We start from the raw sequence: 12,628 nt of genomic DNA, 5'->3' as shown, positions 1-12,628 counted from the left end.
TTAATTTTTAATTTTAATTTTAATTTTTTTGATGTAAAGTTCGATGATTCATTAGTTGCGTATAACACCCAGTGCACCATGCAATATGTGCCCTCCTTACTACCCATCACCAGCCTATCCCATTCCCCCCCACCCGAAGCCCTCAGTTTGTTTCTCAGAGTTCATAGTCTCTCATGCTTCATTCTAGACAATTTTGAATAGCCAGAGTAGTTGGCTCTTTTAAGAACAATTCCCCCCTCCCCCTGCTATCATTTTACTCTTATTGCTTATTCTTTTTGCCTAGAAATGCTTTTCTAAATTCATGAAAGTTCAGTTAATTTGTACCAAGAAACTTGTAGGTATTGTGTATTGTTCTAAGCTCTCTGATAAGCATGGTCTTGGTTAGTGTTGCCAGCAGCAGAGGCTCTTAGAGGTTAATTACTCATCTTCCCATTGAACCTCAGCTCTTTATTTCAAGTCCAGTGCCTTCTCCACTCTTCCATAGAGATAAGCTTGGGAAAGCAGGCTTGGGGAAGGAAGGAAGAAGACACATTAAGGTGCTAATGGCTTTCGCCTAAATGCCTAAGTGGAGAGATTTAACAGCAGTTACCTGACAGCTGTTCAGAGCGAGAATGGGCCAGGGCGAAACTGGGAGGGGCCAGGAACAATTAAAGGAGAGATAACCTACCCCCTCCACTAGTATTCTTGGGTTTGGCCTATGTCCGGATATAGGTGAGCCTGATTGCTTAGCTGTAACAACTGGCTGGGACCAGCTGAGGATAAGGGGGTGGGGACTGGCTCACTACAAAGAGATTCCCCAGCTGGAGCTGCTCTCAAGGGGAGGTGGTGTGGAGGCTAAGCTGCTGTGAACAACTGGGTGGCCAGTTAGTGGTGATACGTGCCAGATTGAAAGGGATGTTATTTACGGGAGCCAGTTCCAGCTGGTAGTCATACAAGATGGAAGCTACCCTACAGAGATGGTAGGAGGCAGGGATGGGAAAAGCGTGGGTCTATGAGCTTGGGCGACAAAAAGGATGCTTGTGTGTGGAGCCATGAACCCAGTCAGGACTGAAGAGCAACTGTGTGTCGAAATTTGTGGAGTTCTTGACTGTGCATTTGGTTCCACTCTTGTCCGTAAAGAGGCAGCTGTCCCAGGCAGGTACAGTTTCTGACACTTTTGACCTTGTCCTTTGGATCATCTTTGGCAGAAAAGCTCTACTGTGTTGTCTCCCTCAAGTAATTCTATTAGTAGAGGAGTCTGAGGATATAGGGTTTGAAGCAGGTATTAACCTTTACCCCTTATATAACCTTAATATTTTTGATCCACAAAATGTAAATATTTTTACATTCCATTTTTCTTTCTCACAGAGACTATGAGGATCAATAAACCAGTATACAACTGGCTTTTCTGGAAAGAATTGCTGTGTAATATAAACATGCCTTGGAAAGGAGTCGAAAAGGCACAGAATATCTGCTTTTCAAAGCATGAAAAACTAGTGATTAGCTATGGTAAAAAAGAAGTTGGGAAACAGTTTTTTCCCCCCTCTGAGAATAACTGGCTGCCCTACGATCTTTACCATGTATTTGTTCATTATGCTGAAATTGTCCAGGGAGTCTGATATAAATATTTTTTTTGCATTTCCACCTAAAACCATCTCCTTATTTTTTCCTCCCAGTTAACTTAGTAGCCAATGGAGAGATTCAAAATCTAAATGCTTAGAATGTATTTTGGAAAACCTTCTCCCCGTGCCAGTAAAGGCATGGCCTCATTTGTTTGTCTAGGCACAACTGGTATCCTTTTCTTCCTTTGATTCTGAATTTTATATTCTGGCAGATAGAACTATAGGCATAATATTGAGAGAGAAAAAGTAAGGCCAGGCACAACTCATGTCTTGAAGAATTCTCTAAGACTTAGATGTTCAGAGAAATAAAGTTTCTTAAATGGTTTATTCAGAACTATACCAATAAGAAAATATAAAAATTGAGTGTAATGAAATTTCTGCTTGATTTGTGAACAAATTCAAAGATATCCTGGGGTGGGGTCGGGCTAACGCTCCTTTGCTTCCATGCCTAAGTGAAAAGAGGCAATTCTGACAATGGATGTCTATGGATGGCTCTTTTCTGGAATTGGCAGGATGCATCTCTGCGTGGTGGGGGAGATGGGGAGTGAGTGGTGGCCAAAACCACTGAATCACTCCTTACCTCATTCTCTGATGATATCATGAAGCATTTTGCCAATCTTTGGAAGTCCTATTTTATTGAAAATCGTGCTCCTGGAAAAGTCCATGCAGAGCTGTAATGTCATGAGACTTAGTTTGGCTAACCCATAGGGGATGATGGAGTTGTATACTTTCTTTAGAGACACACTTTTTGCACTGCCCAACACTTCCTGACCCCGAGAATTTTACATTATTAAATAGAATGCCTCACAAGTCTGAAACATATGCATTTGTATCACTTAACTAATGTCTGGTCTAACCTCAAGAACAATGAATGTATCTTGTGACTTACACTTGCTTGACTAAGTCTACAAAGCAAAGTAATACTTCTCAGAGCTAAAGACTCTGCCCAAAAGAAAATTTCTCCTTCTAGTCTTAGAGTTATAGGAAAAAAAACTGTGCTGAGTTTTTAAAGTAGCAGTTTTGTCCGTAATTTCTGCTATATCAAAATCATAAGTACTGAGTTTTAGACTCAAAGCACAATAGAAAATATAAGATTTAGAAGTAAACATTTATGTGTCTTTTAAAAAAAGGTCATCAAACAATATGTTAAAAATATCAAGTAACCTGGTTCAGTACTGGTTGCTTGGCTAGCTTAACCCTGACATATTGAATACATTAGAAAATTTTAATGCTGTGAAACATATCCATAAATGATCATATTTTGTTATATGGGTATTAAGAATGATGGAAGAAAAATAATTGGTAGAGTCTTGTAAAAACATTCCTTTCCCCTCATCAAGAACCCTTCTGGCTGTGGTCTTATTTTTTTATAAAATTGGTGTCTATACACACTTTAAAATGATTTTCTCAGAGATGGAAATGAATGAATGTTGCCCTACTCCACAGTTCCCTTTTATTGACCTATTTTTTTTCAGCATGGAAACTTTCTAAAATATTTAATTTACTTCTTTATGTTTCTTTGCTTGTTTGTCTATTAGTGTATTAGTTTGTTAAGGCTGCCATAATAAAATACCACAGGCTGGGTGTCTCAAACAAAAGAAATTTATTTTCTCCCAGTTTCAGAATCCAGAAATCTGAGATCAGAGGTTGACAGGGTGGATTCCATTCTGAGGCATCTCTCCGTATTTGTAGATGGCGGTCTTCTCCGTTGTCTTCACATAGTCCTTTCTCTGTGTGTGCTTGTCTGTGTCTAAATATCCTCTTCTTATAAGGAGATTACATTGTTTTTACTTAATTGCCTTTTTAAAGACTTTTCTCTGAATATGGTTACATTCTGAGGTACTGGAGATTAGAACTTCAACATAAGAATTTTGGGGGACCCAATTCAGCCCACAATAATTGTTTTATTTCCAGCCACTATAATATAGGCTCCGTGAAGTTAGGGAATTGGAGGTTTTTGTTCACTTATGTATCCTAAGCACCTATTATCAGGGCCTGGGACATAATAGGAGCCAAATTAATATTTGGTGAAAGAATAAATGAGTGAATCCATCAATGAATGAAACAAGTGGAGAGACAAATGCGTAACCCTCGGAGTTCTCTCCATATAACAGATGCCACATTTGCTATTAAAGATCATTTGTACTTTAATTGGTAAGATTTGAATAGTCTTAGTTATGCTTATTCTGGCATATGGGCATATCACTAACATTTGTGGATAAAGTCTGTAATTAGAAATAAGTACCAAATAAAGCGCATTAATAATTTCAAAGTGAAATAATAAAATGTACATCAACTGTGGAGGAGAAACAGGGAACAGTAGGGGTGCTTTCAAGCCAATAAAACTTTAAGGACAAAGATTTGTAATTAAAACTGAAGTGAGTTTAATCTTTCCTGCTAATCACTCCCTCACTGTTAGCCTGTTTTCATCAAACTAATTGATGGCAGATGGAACAGATGCACGGTGAGATTACAGCTGCACTTTATGGCAGGGTTATAACAAATGTGACTTTCCCTCTACTGTATGCATTAACATTCAGAAAATGCACTCCTTTGCTTTTATCACACACCAAAATTGTTTCTTCTTTTGTGTGAGACTGATTGAAAGGAATCAAAGAATGTTTCATATAAATGGAATCCGTTTGATCCCTTAAATAAGCATTTATTGAGTGCTGACCATGTGCAAGGTGTCGTGGAAGACAATTTGCTAACTTTAAGGAACCTACAAGAAATTTTATCTTCAAAAGGTTAAACACAATCATGACTTTTTTGGGCAAATTTCAAAATTACGGTTTTTGAAGTGTATGAGGTTTAAAATCATGTCTCACAAAATTTGCCTTTTTTTTTTTCAAGAACAAAGCAAGTAATATCTTTAAAAATTCCTTTCCAGAAATATAGCTTTTCATCAGATTTCTTATAGCAATTATTAAACTGCCTTCAATAAATTAAATTGGCACCAACCTAAATAATTCTAATTATAGATTTGGGAGTCATTGGAAGAAAGCAGAGTACAAATTATTATTAGTGATTTTAATATTGCTTAAGAAGTTACACAGAAGACTCACATGTGAACTGCCTGAAGTTTGGTAAACTTAGGTAATGAGAAAGTCATCTTGAAATGAGCGGTAGAAAGTTAGTTGCAATAATAGAATTGTATTAGCCAAGATTTTTCAGAGAAGCACAACCAGTAATACAGATAGATATAGACAGATGTAGGAAAAGACAAGACTTACAGGGATTGGCTCGCATGGTTATAGAGGCTGAGAAGTCTCGCAGTTTGCCTTTTGCAAGCCGGGGAACCAAAAAAGCCAGTGGTATAATTTAGTCTGAGTCTGAAGGCCTGAGGACCAGGAGTGCCCATGTCTGAGGGCAGGAAAGAGAGATGCCCCACCTCAAACAGAGCAATCTTGCTCTTCTTCTTTTTTGTTTCATTCAGCCCCTCAGTGGTTTGGATGGTGCTCACCTGCATTGGTGAGAGCAATCTCTTTATTCAGTCTACCAATTCAAATGCTAATCACTGCTAGAGACACCCTCAGAAATACACCCAGAAATTATGATTCACTGGCTATCTGGGCATCCCTAAACCCAGTCAAGTCGACACAGAAAGTTAATCGTTGCAGGAGTCAAAGTCCTTAAATGCAGAAGTGCCAGTGAAGACAATAGCAAATGCCTAGTGGTGACAGTACAATTAAACCGTTCTTTAGACAGGACTTAGCTGTGTTGGATCCTGAGCAGGTTCTCTCACCTTCTTGTAAATTCTGTCAGATACTGGACATCTGTGGTAGGGAGGCCTCTACCTGCCCCACTGAATCCTGTTCCTTGAATAATCCTTTCCCCATGTGTAGGCTGGACCTAATGACTCACTTCTAATAAATAGAGTAGGCAAAAGCAATGGGATATCACTTGTGAGTTTATGTTGCAAAGAAACAATGGCTTCTGTGTTGAGGGTACCCTTTCTTACTCTCTGCTTGCTCACTCTGAGGGAAGCCAGCTGACATTTGTGAATGACCCCATGGAGAAACTTACATGGCAAGGACCTAATGTCTCTAGCTAAGAACCAGCAAGGACCTGGAGTTTGTCAACACCCATGTGAATGAACTTGGAAGGAGATCCTTTTCCAGTTGAGCTTTAAAATGACTGCAGCCCCAGTCTAGACCTTACGGTAGTCTCTTGGGAGACTCTCACCCAGCACTACCCAGCTAAGCCATTCCCAATGTCCTTGCCCATAGAAACTGAATAATAACTGCTTGTTGTTTTCAGTTGCTAAATTTTGGATAATCTGGTATACAGCAGTATATAACTAATACACTACCTTGCAGAAAACCCCTTTCTGCTTAAATAAACCAGAGTAGGTTTCTGTTGTTTGCAACCAAGAATATTGTTACCAGGATGGAAGCAGGTAGAATCTGATATAGTCGGGGCTGAAGGCAGTAAACATCTTAAGACTCTGAAAAAGGAGTAGGGAAACTCATTGTATGTTGTAGTGAAACAGTTACTTGAATTTTTACCTGTGGTCAAATATAATTAAATACCCTTTGAAGGTACAACTTTGGAGAATCTAATGTCTGCTGCCTTAGATGAATATGAGAAGTTTGAAGAAGTCAAGAATTATGAAGTGAGGTGACTTCTTTCAACAGTACTAAACAGATCAGAGAAGGAGAATGACAGGTTTAAGTGTCCAGATTCTTAGCTCAAGGAATGGATGTTAACATGACCTTGCCAAGATCCCACTAATTTTTTGTAGCCATAGGGCTGAGTTAGTCAAGAACCAAATAGTTACTAAATTAATATATCAGTTGAATTTCTGGTCCACGATATCTCTTATCTGAAAGTTTGGAAATTGAGTGTTGGGATGGCAATATCTAAGAGGATTTAAAGCACTTGGAAAGCTTAAAGTGCTAACTGTTCTATACGTTTCATGCCAACGAGTGCAAGCCACCTCTCCCCTTTTAGAAAAAGTTGTTCTCTTTTGGCCTGAAGATGCCATAAGTCCTTAACCTATGGGAGATTCCTTACTAAGACGACTTCCCTCATTTCTACTCTGAGAATGATTTTAATTGTTTGCTTGGTCAACTGATTGAAGCCCGTATTTAATGTGGCCCATATGAAAGAAAGGTGGCAGAAATTCCTTGGTAATAATGGAGAAGTTCAAAGACGTCGGGGACTGAAGTTATGGAGTGAATTTATTTAATATAACCCAGTGGTACTCAGGATATACTTTATTTGCCAAGACCTTGAAAAATAAATTTGTGACAGTAATGTCATTACCGTGGAAAGGGGCTTTAGAGGTTGTTCTCTGTAGGTTGGGCACACCGTGAGATGCTGGAGGTGAAAGTATTTCCTTGATTGCCATAGGAATAGTTGGATCCTGGGAAGAATAGGCGAGGGAGCAGCCCTTTACTGCCATAGACAAAATGGGCAACAGAGTTAGTGTAGTATCAGAATGGCTTACTTGCATCCTGTGTAAGGTGGGGGGTGTAAATTGTTGGCAGTCCACTAAGATCTGGCTTGATTTGAGCTGAGTCCTGATGAATTACATTAATAGAAAATGTACAGCCCTTTCCCTGATTATCAGCTGAGTCAATCCAACAACCCAGTATCTATGAATGAAGAGAGTTTAAACTACCTTTGATGAAAACCAAACACACACTGTGAATTTTCCTTCTAGGATTCTCTGAATTATCCTGTTTTTACTTCTCATCACAACTATGCCGTTTTTATCATTAGGTGACACAGCCTGTGAGTGGAAACAAATTTCTGGAAATTCACAGTGCTACTTTAAACTACCAGTCAGAATAGGGGCTTCTGGAGAGCCAGCTGATGCATAGTATTTTGACCCAAGCAATACTGCCTCACTGAAGAAAAGCAGAGATTAGTGCCACAATCAAATATTCCTACCCCATCCTCATTTGTCTTTCCAACATGGCTGACGCTGAAGGTAGACGAGTTCTAGAAGATGACAGGTGGTTACTTCAATTACAGCTGCTGCTTCAAATGTGATCTTGCTGGAGCACATCAGCATACCCTAACACCTGGTATGCAATTATTTATCTGAAAAATGATTTTTTTCTTCTTNCTGGAGAGCCAGCTGATGCATAGTACTTTGACCCAAGCAATACTGCCTCACTGAAGAAAAGCAGAGATTAGTGCCACAATCAAATACTTGAAAGATGTGGGCAGTTGATTCCTACCCCATCCTCATTTGTCTTTCCAACATGGCTGACGCTGAAGGTAGACGAGTTCTAGAAGATGACAGGTGGTTATTTCCAATTACAGCTGCTGCTTCAAATGTGATCTTGCTGGAGCACATCAGCATACCCTAACACCTGGTATGCAATTATTTATCTGAAAAATGATTTTTTTCTTCTTTTTATTCCACTGAGCAGAAGATACAAGGGCTTTAAAAAGGTATTATTGCAACACCAAAATTTGACCCAAGATTCCAGCAGCACATAGTTTCACTATATTGATTACATTGTACTGATAGGACCTAGAAAGCATGTATCTTACATGTGATGTGATGACATATTCATGTCATTCACTCATTCATTTATTCAGAAATGGCTACTGAGTGCTAATTTTTTGTCATTCATCTTTCTAGGTGCTAAAAATATAGCAGTGAACAAAAAGAAGTTCTTCATGGTTAACATCATCGAGGGGAGAGACTGATATTAAACACATAAGCATATAAATACATCACATATCAAACTCTGATGAATACTATGCAGAAAAATAAAATAGAGTCAAGGAAAATAGGGGAGGTCAGAGAATGGGACCTTGTAACTTAATATGGGGGTTAGGTTAAACGATACCAATAGAGACCTGATGGGAGAGAGGGAGCACACTGTGAAAATCTTTGGGAGTAGAAGGTTCCAAACATAGGGAAGAAGAAATGCAAAGACTGTAAAAGCAGTGACCTGCATTCCAAGGTGGTCAGTATAGAGATACACAATGAGTGAGGTAGGGATAAGGATAGAGGCAGCAGATCATAAAGGACATTGTAGGCCATCCTTGAGTGAACTGGGAAATGGATGAATGATTTTGTGCAGAAGCGTGTGACGTGATCTGAATTATATTTTAAAAATACTATTGAGGTTAATGTCTAATTAATACATTAGGTGGAAAAGAGGATGTAGTTAGGAGACTAGGATTGCAGTGCTTAACATGAGAGGTGATGGTGTCTTGAAGCAGGTTGGTGGTAGTTGGAGAGAGTGAGAACTAATTACGCTTTGGATATGTTTTTAAAGTAGAGCCAGATAATTTTGTCAATGGATTGAATTTCTGGTATAAGAAAGAGAAGAATCAAAGTTTTCAATCTGAAGTTTGCCACAGCAGAAAATGGCTACCACTCTTTGGGCTAGAGGAACCACACAATAAGGTAGCATATCAGGAGTCAAAAATTGGAGCCATCACGAATGTAGAGCCAAGATGGGATTTCCCAGTGGATATGGGGAGTGCAGCTGGAGCAGAGGCAGAGGAGAAGTCCTCCTTGCTGCTTGAGATCCCACAGGAAACAGTGAGGAGGTAGAGATAATCTGGATTTTATTTTACTCCTGCCTTCCAAGCTTCTGCCAGTGCTTTCCATTGGCTGAAGTGGTCTGGAAGTCAGAATGTGAGGAAACCAGGGAAGGCAGGGAATGAATCTCAGAGCCAGCAGGCCGGGGAACAAGAGACCACAAGGCAGTTGGATGTGCAAATTTGAAATCCTAACCTCTAACATGATAGTTTTAGAAGGTGGGCCTCTGGGAGGTACTTAGGTGATGAGGGTAGACCCCCTCATGGATAGGATTAGTGGACCCCCTCATGGATAAGATTAGTGCTCTTATAAAAGAGACCCCACAGTGCTCCTTAGCCCGTTCAGCCATGTGAAGACAGAGCAAAAAATCAGCAATCTGCAACCTGCTTGAGAGCTTTCACCAGAACCCCACCATGCTGACACCCTGATCTTGTACTTCCTATCCTTCATACTGTTAAAAATAAATGTTCCTTATCAGCCACCCAGTCTATAGGAGTTTGTTACAGCAATCCAAATGAACTAAGACAATATGTAAACTAAATTTTTAAATTGAAAGTTTTTGGTTTTTTTTTTTTTTTTAAAGCCATGGAACTCAATTAGATAACTTAGGGAATGAGTGAAGAAAATGAAGAGAAGAGCTCTGAGAAAAGAAACCTGGGCCCTCCATTGTGAAGACAGGAGGAACCTTCTATGTGGAGGAATCAGCAAAGGACCCTGAGAAGGAGTGCACAGGGAGCTGATATGAGATTTGCAAGACTCGTGTCCTGGAAGCTATGTGTAGGATGTGTTTAAGGAGGATGGTGTCCACTGATATCAAATGCTGCTCATAGGACAAGCAAGATGAGGCCTGAGAATTGAATCATTGGTTTTAGCACTATACATGTCATTGGTGATCTTAGAGCCAGGACTAGGGTAAGGCAAGTGAGGTACTGGCATCGGGTGCCTGAAATCTCAGTATTTTAATGCAATTAAATGATATCTTAATGTGATATTAAAAAAAGAAAAATTAATGCAAAAAAATTCACAATCAACACAATATCAACAGTTTAAATGTGGGCAGAATTGGTAGCAGTACTGTGCCGAGTCCCATTAGAGTCTGAGGCAAAAGGAAACATCAATATTGAGCCTTTTTTTTTTTGAGCCTGTCTTTATTTAAACATTTCACAAGTGTATTGTGACTTTTTGCATTAATTTTGATTTTTAAAATACCATGTGAAAATTATTTATCTTGATTGATGAATTTTTGGTGTCCCTTAAATTTTATATCCAACATAAGGACCTCACTCAGCTGAGCCTAGCCCTGTCCCTGCTTCATCAGAACCATTTCATTTGAGAAGTGAGGGTGAGGGTGAGAAATGGGGAGGGAAGCGTTGGTGGGCTTAGGAGAAAGAAGAGTGAATGCATTCCTCCTTCAGCCTGGGTCCAAGAATTGAAGAGCCACAGGGCAGATGTGCAGCCTGGAGCCAGCCCATACTAGGCTTGCAACTTACGTGTACCTTGGTGGAGAAATAACTGTTCCGTAAGGTTCTGATGCTGTGAGTAGTTACCACAGCTGAGATGATCACTGAAGGTTCTCTATCTTTAGTAATCAAAGTCTGAGATATCTCACTAAGTGAAGAGTCTTGATTAGTAGAGGTACTATTTTAAGGCAAAGGAATGTAGAGTGCGTAGCAGAGGATGGAAATCATAAACCCTGGGTGCAACTGCATCACCCACCAGTTTCAGAACTGAAGACTGGAGACTGGGCCTATAGTTTCTTCTTCACTGTGTTGTGAATATTTTTAGGAAGTTGAGCTAGTTTTCCTTTTTTTTGGTTATGTTCTTTTCCTATTCTAATTTTTAAAAAAGATTTATTAGAGAGAACATGTGCACACACATGTGAATGGCGGGGGGGGGCAGAGGGAAGAGAATCTCAAGCAGACTCCCCACTAGTGGAGAGCCCCACATGGGGCTCAATCCCAGGACCCTGATGTCATGACCTGAGCCAAAAATCAAGAGTGGGCGCTTTACTGACTAAGACCTAGGTGCCCCATTTCCTTTTTTTTTTTTTTTTTAAGATTTTATTTATTTATTTGACAGAGAGACAGCCAATGAGAGGGAACACAAGCAGGAGGAGTGGGAGAGGAAGAAACAGGCTCCCAGGGGAGGAGCCTGATGTGAGGCTCGATCCCAGGACCCTGGGATCACGCCCTGAGCCGAAGGCAGATGCTTAACGACTGAGCCACCCAGGCGCCCCATTTCCTATTCTAATTTATAGGAAGTTAGTTGTAGTGAAATTTACAGTTTAGTTCACTGGTTGTAGAACATCCAGGTAAAATAGTAAAAAAACATAGGGAGGGTAATTATAACCTAGAGGAAGCTAGTTGAGGCTTCGGGAGGAGGGGAACACTTTTGTGACTGTTGTCAGGAAATGTTGTAGTGTGTCATTAAATTTTTTGTTTTGGAATGATAAATATGAAAAGGAGTTTATAAATGGACCCTGGTTCATGAAAAGTTATGAACTCTAAGACCTTTGAAAGTCATGAGAGAACGGTTAGGAGGCTGTAGCTGCTTACTTTATGGAGAACTGAGTGGAACATAGAATCCTTTTGATGGATCCCTAGAAGCTAGTAATGTGGCTTGGGTCCTAGGCTCATCCAAGTGGCTTCTCTGTTTTGGCTTTGAAATCTTTAGGGAGGGCCATAGACTCGTAGATAAAGAGTTTTAAGACTTCGGTGTTGAATATCCAACTCTGGTGGTTACTGTGGCATCAAGTGTCTTCTCATAAAACTGTACCCATGGTGAGACTTGGATGCATTCTTTCCTAGTTCTGAGTCTCATATTCCAGCTTTGTCTCCACGGTGTTAGTGACTGATGTCCTTTCCAATTGATTATTTGTTCATTTGCTATCCAAATTGGTTTCTTTTGTTTGCAGCCAAGAATGCAGACTGGTACACCCAGATTCTGAAGAAAAGGTAATAAATAATTTTGGCAAAGATCCATAAACTTAAAGCCAAAAATAAGACAAGTCTAAAAGATATAAAGATGTTATAGAATGACTTCAGAAGTCAGTTTGTAAACCCTTTTAGGAGCACTCCTGCTTATGGGGATCTAGTCCACAGAAATAAAATCACAGTAGTTAAGGGCATGTATATTTCAGGATTTATTTTGACAGGACTATTAATAACAAAACTGGAAAAAAAGCAAACTACTCAAATAGTTTAATTATGGTATACTAGGAAGTAATATACAGCCACCAAAAATAGTAAATTAGGTTGATATAAATTGTCTTTTAGGAAATTTTTTGAGAGATTAGAGAACTATATGTAAAATGATCCAATTTTTGTAACTATACCAGTGTTCAAGGTAGAAGCAGAAAAAAAACCCCAAACAAACAACCTGGAATCCTATTTTAGGGAATTGGCTTTTTACAATCACCCACCAAAAGAAATAAATATTAGATTGATCCAGTATGCATACCTCTTGCAAACACAATCATACCCTTACTATATGCAAAGCAGTTTGATTTCTT

The 12,628-nt window shown here is 39.4% G+C and overlaps 1 long non-coding RNA gene across 1 annotated transcript in view; it reads left to right on the top strand.

Moving 5' to 3' along the window:
* Positions 1-12,628, top strand: part of LOC117801554 — a 101,805-nt gene that overhangs the window by 68,815 nt on the left and 20,362 nt on the right. The window lies entirely within an intron of this gene.

Source organism: Ailuropoda melanoleuca, chromosome 1 (assembly GCF_002007445.2).
Source record: "Ailuropoda melanoleuca isolate Jingjing chromosome 1, ASM200744v2, whole genome shotgun sequence".
Lineage (NCBI taxonomy): Eukaryota > Metazoa > Chordata > Mammalia > Carnivora > Ursidae > Ailuropoda > Ailuropoda melanoleuca.
This window is presented reverse-complemented; position numbering and strand designations above follow the sequence as displayed.